We start from the raw sequence: 11,758 nt of genomic DNA, 5'->3' as shown, positions 1-11,758 counted from the left end.
ATATCGTCTGCTATGCACAAACTATTGAGTACTTGTGGAAAAATGAGTTAAGGAGAAATATTTGAAGAGGATCACAGTCATGTAAACACTATCCACAAGTCATGCTTATTAGTTCAACAGATCACAGAAGCTAGTTCATAATTCATTAAATGTGTTTGTTCTTGGGGATTATAACTTCTTTTCACTAAAAAAAGTAGTCTTTTTTTTTAACTATCCAAAACTTTTGTCAAATTTGAGCAAGCATATATATGTCTTAATTTTAAAATTATAATGATTTATAATGACTATTTCCCCAAAGACAATAAGTTTTGCTATTGTTATTTATAACTTTCAGGTACAAGCAAAAATAATTTAAGAAATTTATCTACTTTTCATCCTCTTTATTCCTGCCAGTGTTTTTATTTTAAGTAAATTTCTCTTCTCCCAGCATGAACCAGATCAGGTCCCCAAGTTGTCTGCAGAGATATCAACCAGAGATGTTTTTGCTTTTGTTAGTTGCCTAATTTGCAATATGAGAGATTGGTGGGTATCTAAGGTAGAAGTTCATGAAACAATGTGTCTGAGATCTGGGGCTGATGAGAACTGCACATTGTACTTGTGAAAATAATCTTGTTGACTATGTTATTAGCCAAAAATAATACAATGAAAATACCGCAAGGCATAGTGTCTTCTTTCTTAATGACTGACATTTTTACAAAATAAGCAAAAATTGATTTATGCTTCCTTTAATTTTTTGGATTAAAAGGATATCTTAACATAAATTCTAGAATCACTAATATTAATGGTACAAAATATAAAACTGCCAATTGAAATTCATAGATATTTTGATGTGTGTGCTCTGCTATAATAAATTAAGGGCATCAAAATTCAATAAAGGATATTATACAATGTAGCTACCTACCCTGCTGTCAGGGAGCTCAGCTTTTATCTAATGTCAAGTCATTGATTTCCATATATAATTCTCTATATTATCATGGTAGGCCCCACACAATGGCAATGGGTGTGCTGTACAGATAGCATGCATATCCCAGTTCTGCTCTTCTACCTACTGAGGAATTACACAATAACCAATAACCACATGGCTTTTTTACTTTATGGCTACATTACATTTGGCAGCCAAATATGAACCACCAGATACCAGTTTAATTTTATCACAGAAATTTCAATACATATACAATTACAAAATAAGCAATTTTCCAGTTTGTGTAACTGTTTACTAGTGATCTTTAAAACTGCTTCAGATGGCAAAGAGATATATCTTTATTTTTTCTGTTTTTATTAACATTTATTAATTGGAAAAAGAGGTTTCATTGTGATATTTCCATATGTGCATATAATATACTTTGATGGAATTCACTCCATTACTTTTTCTCATCCCGCTTCCCCTCCCTTTAAAGTTTTTAGTTGGTTCATTGTATTGTTTTCATATGTATGAAATCATCCCATAATATTCTTATATCATTATTTTAGGTGTAAATGTAACATATGAGAGAAAACATTTTTGTCTTTCTGAAATATACCTTTAAAATACATTGTGTAAAACACATTAATATAAACTTTTAATTTTAATTATGTTTGACTACATGAATGAAGTAAAGTTTATTCACATTTTGTTAAAGCTTTTCTAAGACTGTCTAATCTTCCTTTTTAGTATGAAGACTATAGGTTTTATCCTCAAAATCATATACAAGTTATAGTAACTCCATAAAATTTATAAAAAATAGGAGTGATCTTGAAAATAAATTTTAAACAATAAAGTAAAGCTAACTTTTATAATGCTTTAAGAAATAAATACTCATTTCACCCAACCCCATTCTTTTCTATATAGAAGGAATGAAGCAAGAAAAACATTAAATTTACCAAATAAGAGAGGTAGTATAGTGTGGTGTTTGAAAAGTTCTCCTAATTCTTATTCAGCTGCTTGAAGGGGAGATGTGTCACATGGAAACTAGTGGGAGAACTACTATAATTTTTACATCATGAAAGGTGATGCACTCTGAGATTCCTGTTAAATATACTACTCTAACTGAAAGAACAAATACGTGATTTGACATTTCTGTGATCATTTATGACTTTTGAATAAAGTCAGATTAATATAAGTAGGATTGTTTTGAATTTATCTATTCGCAAGAGCTGTTCTCATGTTCACAAGATGCCAACTTCTGAGTTTGTGTTTCAACACCACGTGAGCTATAAAAATGAATATATAATTAATGAAAACTTTGAGTTGAGCATGTAGTTATGATATTCTCTGGTGAAAGTAAGAGGTACACAGCCAAGAATTATTTCTTTTCCTTACTCACTTGTTCCTTGAATACATGTATTAAGAATTGTCTAAAATGTTCTAAAATAGATATAGCCTTCCAATCAAATATTTGCACATAACAAAAACTGAAGCAAAACCACCAACATGAGAAGGTTGCTCTGAACAAACTTGCAGGTAGATATTTTTGGTCAAAAAGTAAAATCCATTTAAAGGTATTGCTTACCTGGGGAGTTTCCTAAAACTTATGTTTTAAAATTTCAAGTTAACACTTTGCATTATTGAAGAATCCTGCTCACCTCTTATTAGGTCTTGGCAGCATTGTAAAAATAGGTTAATTTGTTCCATACATATATAAAAACATACATTTTCATTGGTGGCATCAATGTGTACTTTACCTTTTACCTCTAGACCTTTAGAAGACTAAAGGTCTAGAGACCTTTAGAAGTCTATTTTAAAAAATGGGAAGTTTTCTGAAGATTCTAAACAGCTCTGTGGACATTTTACTGGAAATGTGAACATTTTGTTATTTTTAAATCCATTATCCAATACTCAATCTCTCTTTGAAATACACAGTAAAATCAAACATTACAAAAAGATTATTCACTCTTGCTCAAATTTTAATAGACTGCACCTGAATTCATACATCTAAAAATGACAGAATAAATACCAAATAGATCTAATGGTTCAAAATCAAGGAATAGAAAAGTAGTTACCAGAACATAAATTATAGGTCATCTTCAAGTTAGTGCCCTGTTACTCAGAAAAATGCCTTGGTCATGTATCTATCCTCCTCAGTTACACAGATTGATAACCCTTTCCTGGCAGTTATATGAAATAAAAAGAACAAACTTAATAAAATAATGTAACTTCTCAGAAAATGTCACCAGAATTACTTTCCTCTCATTTCCAATTGGAAGATTCTGCTACTTTGAAAGAAGAGTAAAGATTTAAATACTCCTGGAAATTCCTGAATTTATGGTGAAGCATTTATGTCTTCCACAAAAGAAATAACCTCACATTTTAATTACTGATTCAACTTCCAGACACCTTACTCAAAGGTAAACAAGAATATTAAAATATCTGCTAAAACAGCTCATATATTTATGCTCTAAGAGTCATGTCTTTTATGCCTACATCTGAGAAAAAATTAATCTGCAAGAGACAAATACAAACTGTGAAGGTATCATATCTTTTTTTTTAAAGTAATCAGAAAGAGTTTTCCCAGGAGGAGTTTAAAAAAATGTATTCACAAGGTCACATAATTCTATTTTCCCAAGTTATATTCTTGAACCTTCCTGGGAATCTTAAGGCTGCAATTTTACTTTACACTTTTGGAATAACCATTCAGTATCCCTTGGCCTCATGTCTCTAGAGGTCAATACTGTCATTTATATGTAGAGCTCAGGAATTAGTAATATTTCCAGAAAACTTTCTCTTTTGAAATACAAGAGAAAAGTCCCTAGTTGTACAAAGCACTGTATCTCCTTTGGAGAAGTTCTGCTCCTGGAAAGGAGTAAGGAAAAACATCATAAAGACAGAGAAAAAAATCCCAGAGTCATCAACAAAAGAGGTATAGATGCGTTAATCAGTCAATAAAAAAAAGGTCTACCACCTCACTATTCTAGAGAGTAACCACTCAATTGCAATGAACTATTCCTCCACCAGATGGTATGGGATGTGAGACACAAAGGAATAAAGACAATAAGCAAAACAAGTTAAAATTAAAATAAATTTGAGATTCCTTTGGGTAGACTGAGACTAGAACCAAACTTTTCATTGAAAAGTATTTGAAAGTTTAAGGAAATGACCAAAAATTTGTTATATGTATGTCTGTGCATATATACAAACAAACATATAAAATAATGATATGGCTTTAACAGTGTCATTGATGAAGGTTTTTTCCCCAACTGAAGGGAAGTTTCTGGAAATTTTAGGAGGTGGGCCTAACTGGAAGAACTAGGTCACTGGGAGCATGCCATTTGTAGGCTCTCTATCTATCTCCCTCCCAGCAACCTCCTCCCTTTGTTTTCTGTCTGGCACAAGGTGAGTGGCCTTTGCCACCTATTCCAGTAACAATGGTGTTCTGATTCATCAGGAGCCCATAATCAATGGAGCCATGCACTGTGCACTGAAACTATGATCCCAAAGAAATACTTCCTCCCTTAAGTTATTTATTTCTGATAAGTAGTTGCAGCAATAAAAATTATGACTATTACAAATACAGACATACAAATACACTCACACTTATATCCTAATCATAGTCAATTTCCCTTGCGTAGTGACAGTGTTGGTATGCTATTGTAAGGTTAGGATACATTACATAAAATGGTATGAAATCACATGAAGATAGTTGTGAAAAGTTTAATTTGTATATTGCAAACCCTAATAAACCACTAAAATAACAAAATAAAGAATGATAGCCAAGAGGAAAGGGAATAAATCATAAAACAAGATAAAGAAGAAAAGTAGAAAAATAAATAGGATAAGTAATGAATAAATTACAAGATTTTAGACCTTAAACAATCTATTCAATAACCACATTAAACTGAAAAGTTCCTGAAAGCAGTTAAAAAAGCAAAGTTTGTAAAATATGAGAACAAAAACATCCCTCAATGTGAGTATATTATGAATATATGAATGTATTTTATGTACGAAGAAAAAAACACACTAGAAGAGGATGCTTTGTGTTCTTTGAGTACAAAATAATTAAATCAAAAATCTTAAAAAGTAGTCTAGGAAATCTGCAAATAACTGGAAATTACACAACAAAATTCTAAACAGCTCCATAGACAAAGCAGAAATCAAAAGCAATTTTTTAAAAAATGTGTGAATGAAAATTAAAGTACAATATTTAGTTAATGGGATCTTACTAAAGAAGTACTAAGAACTTTATTTATTAAATAAACAATTATTTTATAAAGAATAAGTGTCAAAATTTATATCTTCTGTTGTAGTATAAGTTGCAAAAAGAAAAATACACTATACCAGAATGAGAAGAGTAATAAAAATAATAAAAACCAATCAATATCAAGACAAAAATGAGATAAAACAGAAAATGAAACAAAATTTTGGTTGGTTGATTGATTCAGTAACATTGATTAAAACTCTAGTCATATTGGACCAAAGCAAAGAAGATATTTCCAATATCATAGGATGAGAATGGCTATCACAATAAATTCTACAGATATTAAAAGCTAATAATGACATAGATGTAAATACAAAAATGATTCCTATTAAACTGTTCCAGGAACTGGGAGAGGAGGATGAAGGAGAGCAGCAGGAGGGGGTGAATTCAATCTGATACATTGTAAGAACCTTTGTAAGTGCTACAATGTATCTCCACCTTACACAATAATAAAATAACTTAAAAAGTGCTAATAAAGGAAATGTAAACAACCATGCAAAACATCAATTGTTTGATTAATGATGGTGTTTTTAAAAGATGGCTAAAATATACTTCATTGTAGAAGGTAGTTAAATGGTGTTTAAATATATGAGAAGTTACTCAACATAGTGTTTTATATGTTCATATCATTTAGAATGAGTAAAATTAAGTTGAAATTCCAAGTGTGGGAAAGAATAAATCTTAATGCTAACTCTCATTCACTTCTGGTGGTAATGTAGAAAAACAAAACCATTATGAAAATTTTTTTTTCAGATTCTTAGAAATTTAAATATACATATATATTTATTTAGGCATTCCACAGCTAGGTATTAACAGAAAAAAAGTCATGAATTTTATCACTTTTCTTTTATAATGACCACAAACTATAAACAATCCAAATGTCTATCAACAGGTGAATAAATAAACATATAAGAGAAGTTTCAGACCTTGCAGTACTAAATAGCTATAAACAGGAATGAATAAGCAATGCATGAAACAACATGAATTAATCTCAAAATAATTATGAATAGGTATGGCAAAACAGAGTAGAGAGTGACATCAGCAAGATAACAAAATAGAATATCCCTATTTCCTTTGGGATGCTTATCTGACATTCTTCCTCACCCATGTGGTCAAGCAGTTATCTTCAAACTCTTCTGGTTGCTGTATCTATGTAGTTATCTCAAACCCTATGACTAAGTCCCTGTTTCAGGGGAGCATTTTGGCAAATAAAATGGTAATTTTGTTTTTAGAAGACAAGTTCAAAGGTCTGGGCTATAAAAAGTCCCTTGCTGAATTGGCTGAGAGAGTCCTCATCTGTTCTTACTGGTGCTTGCTTTGATTGCAGTGCTACAGTGATGAGAGTGCACCCAGGCATCTTTTATCCCATGTATCCCTAATACTGGAGGCTAGGGAACCCTTCCACAGGGTCTAGTCATTGCTCTGTAAGGCTCACTGGGCCTTCTAACTGGTACCTTCTCTTGTTGCTATTAGATATAGTCACAGTGTACAATCCTGTGCTAATCTTAAACCATCTACGATGAGTGAAAAGTCTTACATGAATGGAAGTATTTTTCTTTACCCACAGTCAGGCCTTTCACCAATCCTCTCTGCTGGGTGGCACTGTTTGGAAGCAGGGCTGGGGACAATGCAAACATCAGCCCTGTGGGCTAGTATAAACCTTGCTGAAGTTAGGAAAGAGCAAAATGGTGATTCAATTCCCAGTCTAGGGCAAAAAGGCAATGACTGGAGTCTGTAAATGGCAGAGTGTGTCTTAAATTTCTTCAACCCTAATCCCATCATCCAGCATAGTCTTGTGGAAATTCTTGTGCCATATAATAAATAAAACACCAATCCAGTGGTCTATGTGGAAGACAGAAAAACTGTCTGTGACTGAGCTAGACCTGCCACTGTGTCCCTTTGCAGGGAAAGCACTGTTCATAGGAGTGGGCATTGTAGCAGAACACTCCTGCACCCTTACCTATGCACAGAGAATTCTCTAAACCATCAACAGCTGCTACACGTCTGGAAATGTCCCACCTCCACCAGTACCACTGTAGTGTGCCAATAGGAGCAGCTTCACTCCACAGAATTGCTGCTATTCAACAGGACCTGCCACAAGCCTCTTTATTTATTTATTTATTTTCTTTTATTATTCATATGTGCATATAAGGCTTGGGTCATTTCACAAGCCTGTTTAGACTCTGCCCCTGGCCAAGAGACTTATCTCACCACTGAAATCATACTCAGACTGCAGTAAGAGGGAAATCAAGGGAAATCCCAAGCTCAGAGTGAAACCGGAAGTGAACCTAACAGGAGAACTGCAAACAGAAATCTGAGGACCAGAAATTGAAGAAGAACAAGTGCTGCCCAGCTGCAGTCCAGCTGGTATACACTCTCCCTCAGCAAGGAAGAAGACTAAGTTTTTGTTGTTGCTGTTTTTTAGTCATTTCTACTGATATTTTCTTATTTTCTAGTCTTAATTTTTCTATCTTTTTTTCATAATCTAACTGGTTTGTCTTTCTCTACAATAATTACAATAAGTACAATAAAGTATACGTTACTATGCAACATTATTTCATATGCCTTTATCCCATATACTTCCCCCATCTGCATTTCCTTCTTCCTTTTTATTTCCTTCACCTCACTTTTTTTTATGAAATAATTTTAAATTCCTGTACTTATAATAACTTTAGGCCACTAGCATGTCCTGTAAGAACTGTAGTTACATTCACATAGAACCTAATTAGTGTTGTAAACAATGCTTCTAATTATTTTTACTTCATTTAAATATCTGAGTTGGTTTTGAATTAGGAAAGTTTTTATTGCTGAACTTCCAACCAATGACTCATTTCAAATGCACAAATCCCAATGCAGAAATAAGTGAGATGGAAAAACAAGACAACAATTCCACAGTGAAGTACTTGAATGACAGTGAAGTGGATGAAATATCAAAGAATCTCACAGAATTATAGGAAGAATGTTTAATGAAACTATAGGGCACAGATATTCACCCAAGTGAATTTCAAGAGATTACAAATACACACTGATCAAAACAAAGAAGACAATGCAAGATATAAAAAAGAAATAAAGATAAGGAAAATCTGAAAAATATCAAGTAAATTGCTGGAAATGAAAAACTATCCATGACCCAAAAGAAAAAAAAGAGTTTAAAACCTCACTAATAGACTGGATCAAGTGGAAAAATAGAATATGAGGGCTTGAAGATAAGATAGATGAGTAAGAACATTTAGATAAGAATAAGGAAAAAATAATGGAGTACAAATGGAACATGTAAGGTATCTCAGACATTGAAAAAGACCAAAACTATGAATCATGGACATAGAAGGAGATAAGGTACAATCTAACAACAATGACAATATATTCAATAAAATAATAGCAGAAAACCTCCAGAATCTTGAGAAAAAAGATCATCATCCAGGTACAGTATGCCTTTAAATCAACAAACAGACAAGAACAGAAAAGAATTTTCTCATTCTTATTATAATGAAAATATTAAGCATATAGAATAAGAAAGAATATTGAAAGTCACAGAGAGAAGCACCAAATTACATGCTAAGACAAACCCATCAGAAAAACAGAAAATTTCTTAACAGGAACTCTAAAAGTCAGTATGGCACAGAATGATATATTCCAAACCCTGAAAGAAAATAAATGTTAAATAAAATTGCTGTATCCAACAAAGCTACTCATTATAATTGAAGTAAAAATAAACCTTCAATTGTAAGCATAACTAAAGGAATTCATGACCAGTAAGCCAACAGTGCAGAAGATACTTAATGGAACCCTACATAGCAAAGAAGAACATAAATGCAACCATGAAAACACGAGGGAGAAAAATAATCTCACTAGAAGAATACTTAAGCAAATGAGGATAGAACAAAACCAAAAACAATTGATGTGTATATTTCAACAATAACCCTGAATGTGAATGGTTTCAATTCTTCAATCAAACTTCACAGACTGACATGTTGGATTAAAAAAATAAGATCTGATCAGTTTTTTCCTATAAGAAACACATCTAACTAGCAAAAAAGAACACAGGCTTAATGAGAAAGGAGAGAAAAGTACTACAAGAAAATGGAGCCTGAAAGCAAGTAGGAGTAGTTAGATTCCCATCTCCTGCTGCCAATTTCTGGTCCCAACCAGCACGAAGCAGCAGCAGCAGCAGGCGAGGAGGAAGATGGCCTGAAGGCTGCCAGCCTGTGTGGTGGACTGTGGCATGGGATACACAAATCTAGGATATGCTGGAAATACAGATCCACAGTTTATCATCCCATCTTGTATTGCTATTAAGGAGTCAGCAAAATTAGGTAATTAAGCTCAAAAGAGGGTGATGAAAGGTGTTGATGACCTATACTTCTTCATTGGTTATGAAGCAATACAAAAACCTACATATGCGTTCAAGTGGCCAATCTGCCATGGTATAGTTGAAGATTGGGACTTGATGGAAAGGTTTATGGAGCAAGTGATCTTTAAGGGCAGAACCTGTAAAGTGATCTTCAAATATTTAAAGGCAGAACCTGAAGATCATTATTTTCTTTTGACTGAACCTCCACTGAATACTCCAGAAAACAGGGACTCTACTGCTGAAATAATGTTTGAGTCTTTCAACGTTCCCGGCTTGCATATTGCTGTGCACGCTGTTCTTGCCTTAGCTGCATCCTGGACCTCAAGACAAGAAGGGGAACGGTCATTGACTGGTACAGTAATAGACAGGAGATGGTGTCACTCATGTCATTCCTGTGGCTGAAGGGTTTGTGATTGGCAGCTGTATTAAACACATTCCAATCGCAGGACGAGATATAACATATTTTATTTAGCAACTGCTGAGAGACCGAGAAGTAGAAATCCCTGTAGAACAATCCCTGGAAACTGCTAAGGCAGTAAAGGCGTGCTATAGTTACGTCTGCCCAGATTTAGTAAAAGAATTTAATAAGTATGACACTAATGAGTCAAAGTGGGTCAAACAATACACTGGAATCAATGCTATCTCAAAGAAAGAGTTTTACATTGATGTTCGTTATGAGAGATTCTTGGGACCTGAAATCTTTTTTCATCCAGAGTTTGCTAATTCAGACTTTACACAACCCATCTCAGAAGTTGTAGATGAAGTAATTAAGAACTATCCTACTGACGTCAGATGTCCTCTCTACAAGAATATTGTCCTCTCTGGAGGTTCAACCGTGTTCAGAGACTTTGGACTTCTTTTGCAAAGAGATTTGAAAACAATTGTCGGATGCCAGGCCTCCATAGGAACTAATACAGAAACCTTAAAACGACAGGTTATCAAGAGCAGGGGATCAATCAGTCAGAGTTACATTAACATGGGTGGTAATACATAAGTACATGAAAGCAATAGTAGGAATCTTTCTGTATAGCTATCCTTAACTAGCAAAAACACTTTGTCTTTCTTATTATGCATATGTCCTTTCTTCAACAAAATCAGTGATAAGGGCAGAACGGGACCTGCCTGAAACTGAGGAGGGGAGGGGGAGAAGGGTGAGGGAGGGGGGCAGGGTGGAGAAATGACCCAAACAATGTATGCACATGTAAATAAATAAACAAACAAAAAAAAGTTTAAGTGAGGAATTGAGTGGCAGTACATTGAAGCCAAAACCTATTGATGTACAAGTTATTACACACCGTATGCAGTGATATGCAGTTTGGTTTAGAAGATCCGTGCTGTCTTCCATGCCTGAGTTCTACCAAGTATGCCACACCAAAAAGGATTATGAAGAAATTGGACCTAGCATTTGTCATCACAAACCAGTGTTCGGAGTCATGTCATATAATTGACTTCATAGTTATTGGGGTTAGGGAGATGGAAAAGAGATAATCTTCCTGATTATCTGTTTTGTCTGGATGGCTGGTTTTAAGGTTTTAAACCTGACTTGAATAGTAAGACCAAACATGATTATAGAGGAATATTTTAATAAATGTGTGAACGTGCAGATGTAGAAGAGAGCCAAAATGATTAAGTGTTTTTCTTTAGATTAAATATTTGAATCTTATGTGCAACAAAAAGAAGTGGGTTTTAGTTCTTTCTGTGCCCTGATATTTTGTATATTATTGAATTAGCCAAGATTTGATGGGATTTATAGGTATGTAGATAGCTCTATAATGCTTGAATTGTACACTTCCAAGTGTGCAATGCAAGAGCTTGTTTATATTTCATACTTTTTATACTTCAAGGAAAAAATGTCAAAGAGAAACTGTAGTATTTGAGGAAAAAATGTGACCAAGTAAAGAATAAATTTTAAAAGTAGTCTCATGAGACATGGCATACACACTCATGGGATTCCAGTTATTATGAATTGCTTCCATTCCCCTCTCCCTTACTGCCCAGGAGTGGTTTTCTTTGCAAGTGCTTTGGAACTAAGAAGCTAGTGTCTTAGATTAACTGATGTCTGCTAGTGCTTTCTGATTACTCGCATTCTATTTCTTGCTTTAAAAGAAAAGTAAAGATAAGTCTGTTGGAGCAGTGTTGCATTTCTGTAGTGCATTTCTTATTTAAAAAACAAATAATAATTTGATTACCAAAATTGGTATAATTAAAGCCTAACACCATTCTAATAAAGGCACAA

The 11,758-nt window shown here is 33.7% G+C and overlaps 1 pseudogene; it reads left to right on the top strand.

Moving 5' to 3' along the window:
- The first annotated feature begins 9,354 nt into the window (after positions 1 to 9,354).
- LOC109677426 (actin-related protein 3-like) lies at positions 9,355 to 11,758 on the top strand (annotated as a pseudogene).

This window comes from Castor canadensis, chromosome 1 (genome assembly GCF_047511655.1).
Source record: "Castor canadensis chromosome 1, mCasCan1.hap1v2, whole genome shotgun sequence".
NCBI lineage: Eukaryota > Metazoa > Chordata > Mammalia > Rodentia > Castoridae > Castor > Castor canadensis.
Note: the sequence above shows the minus strand (reverse complement) of the source record. Positions and strands in the feature narration are given on the sequence as shown.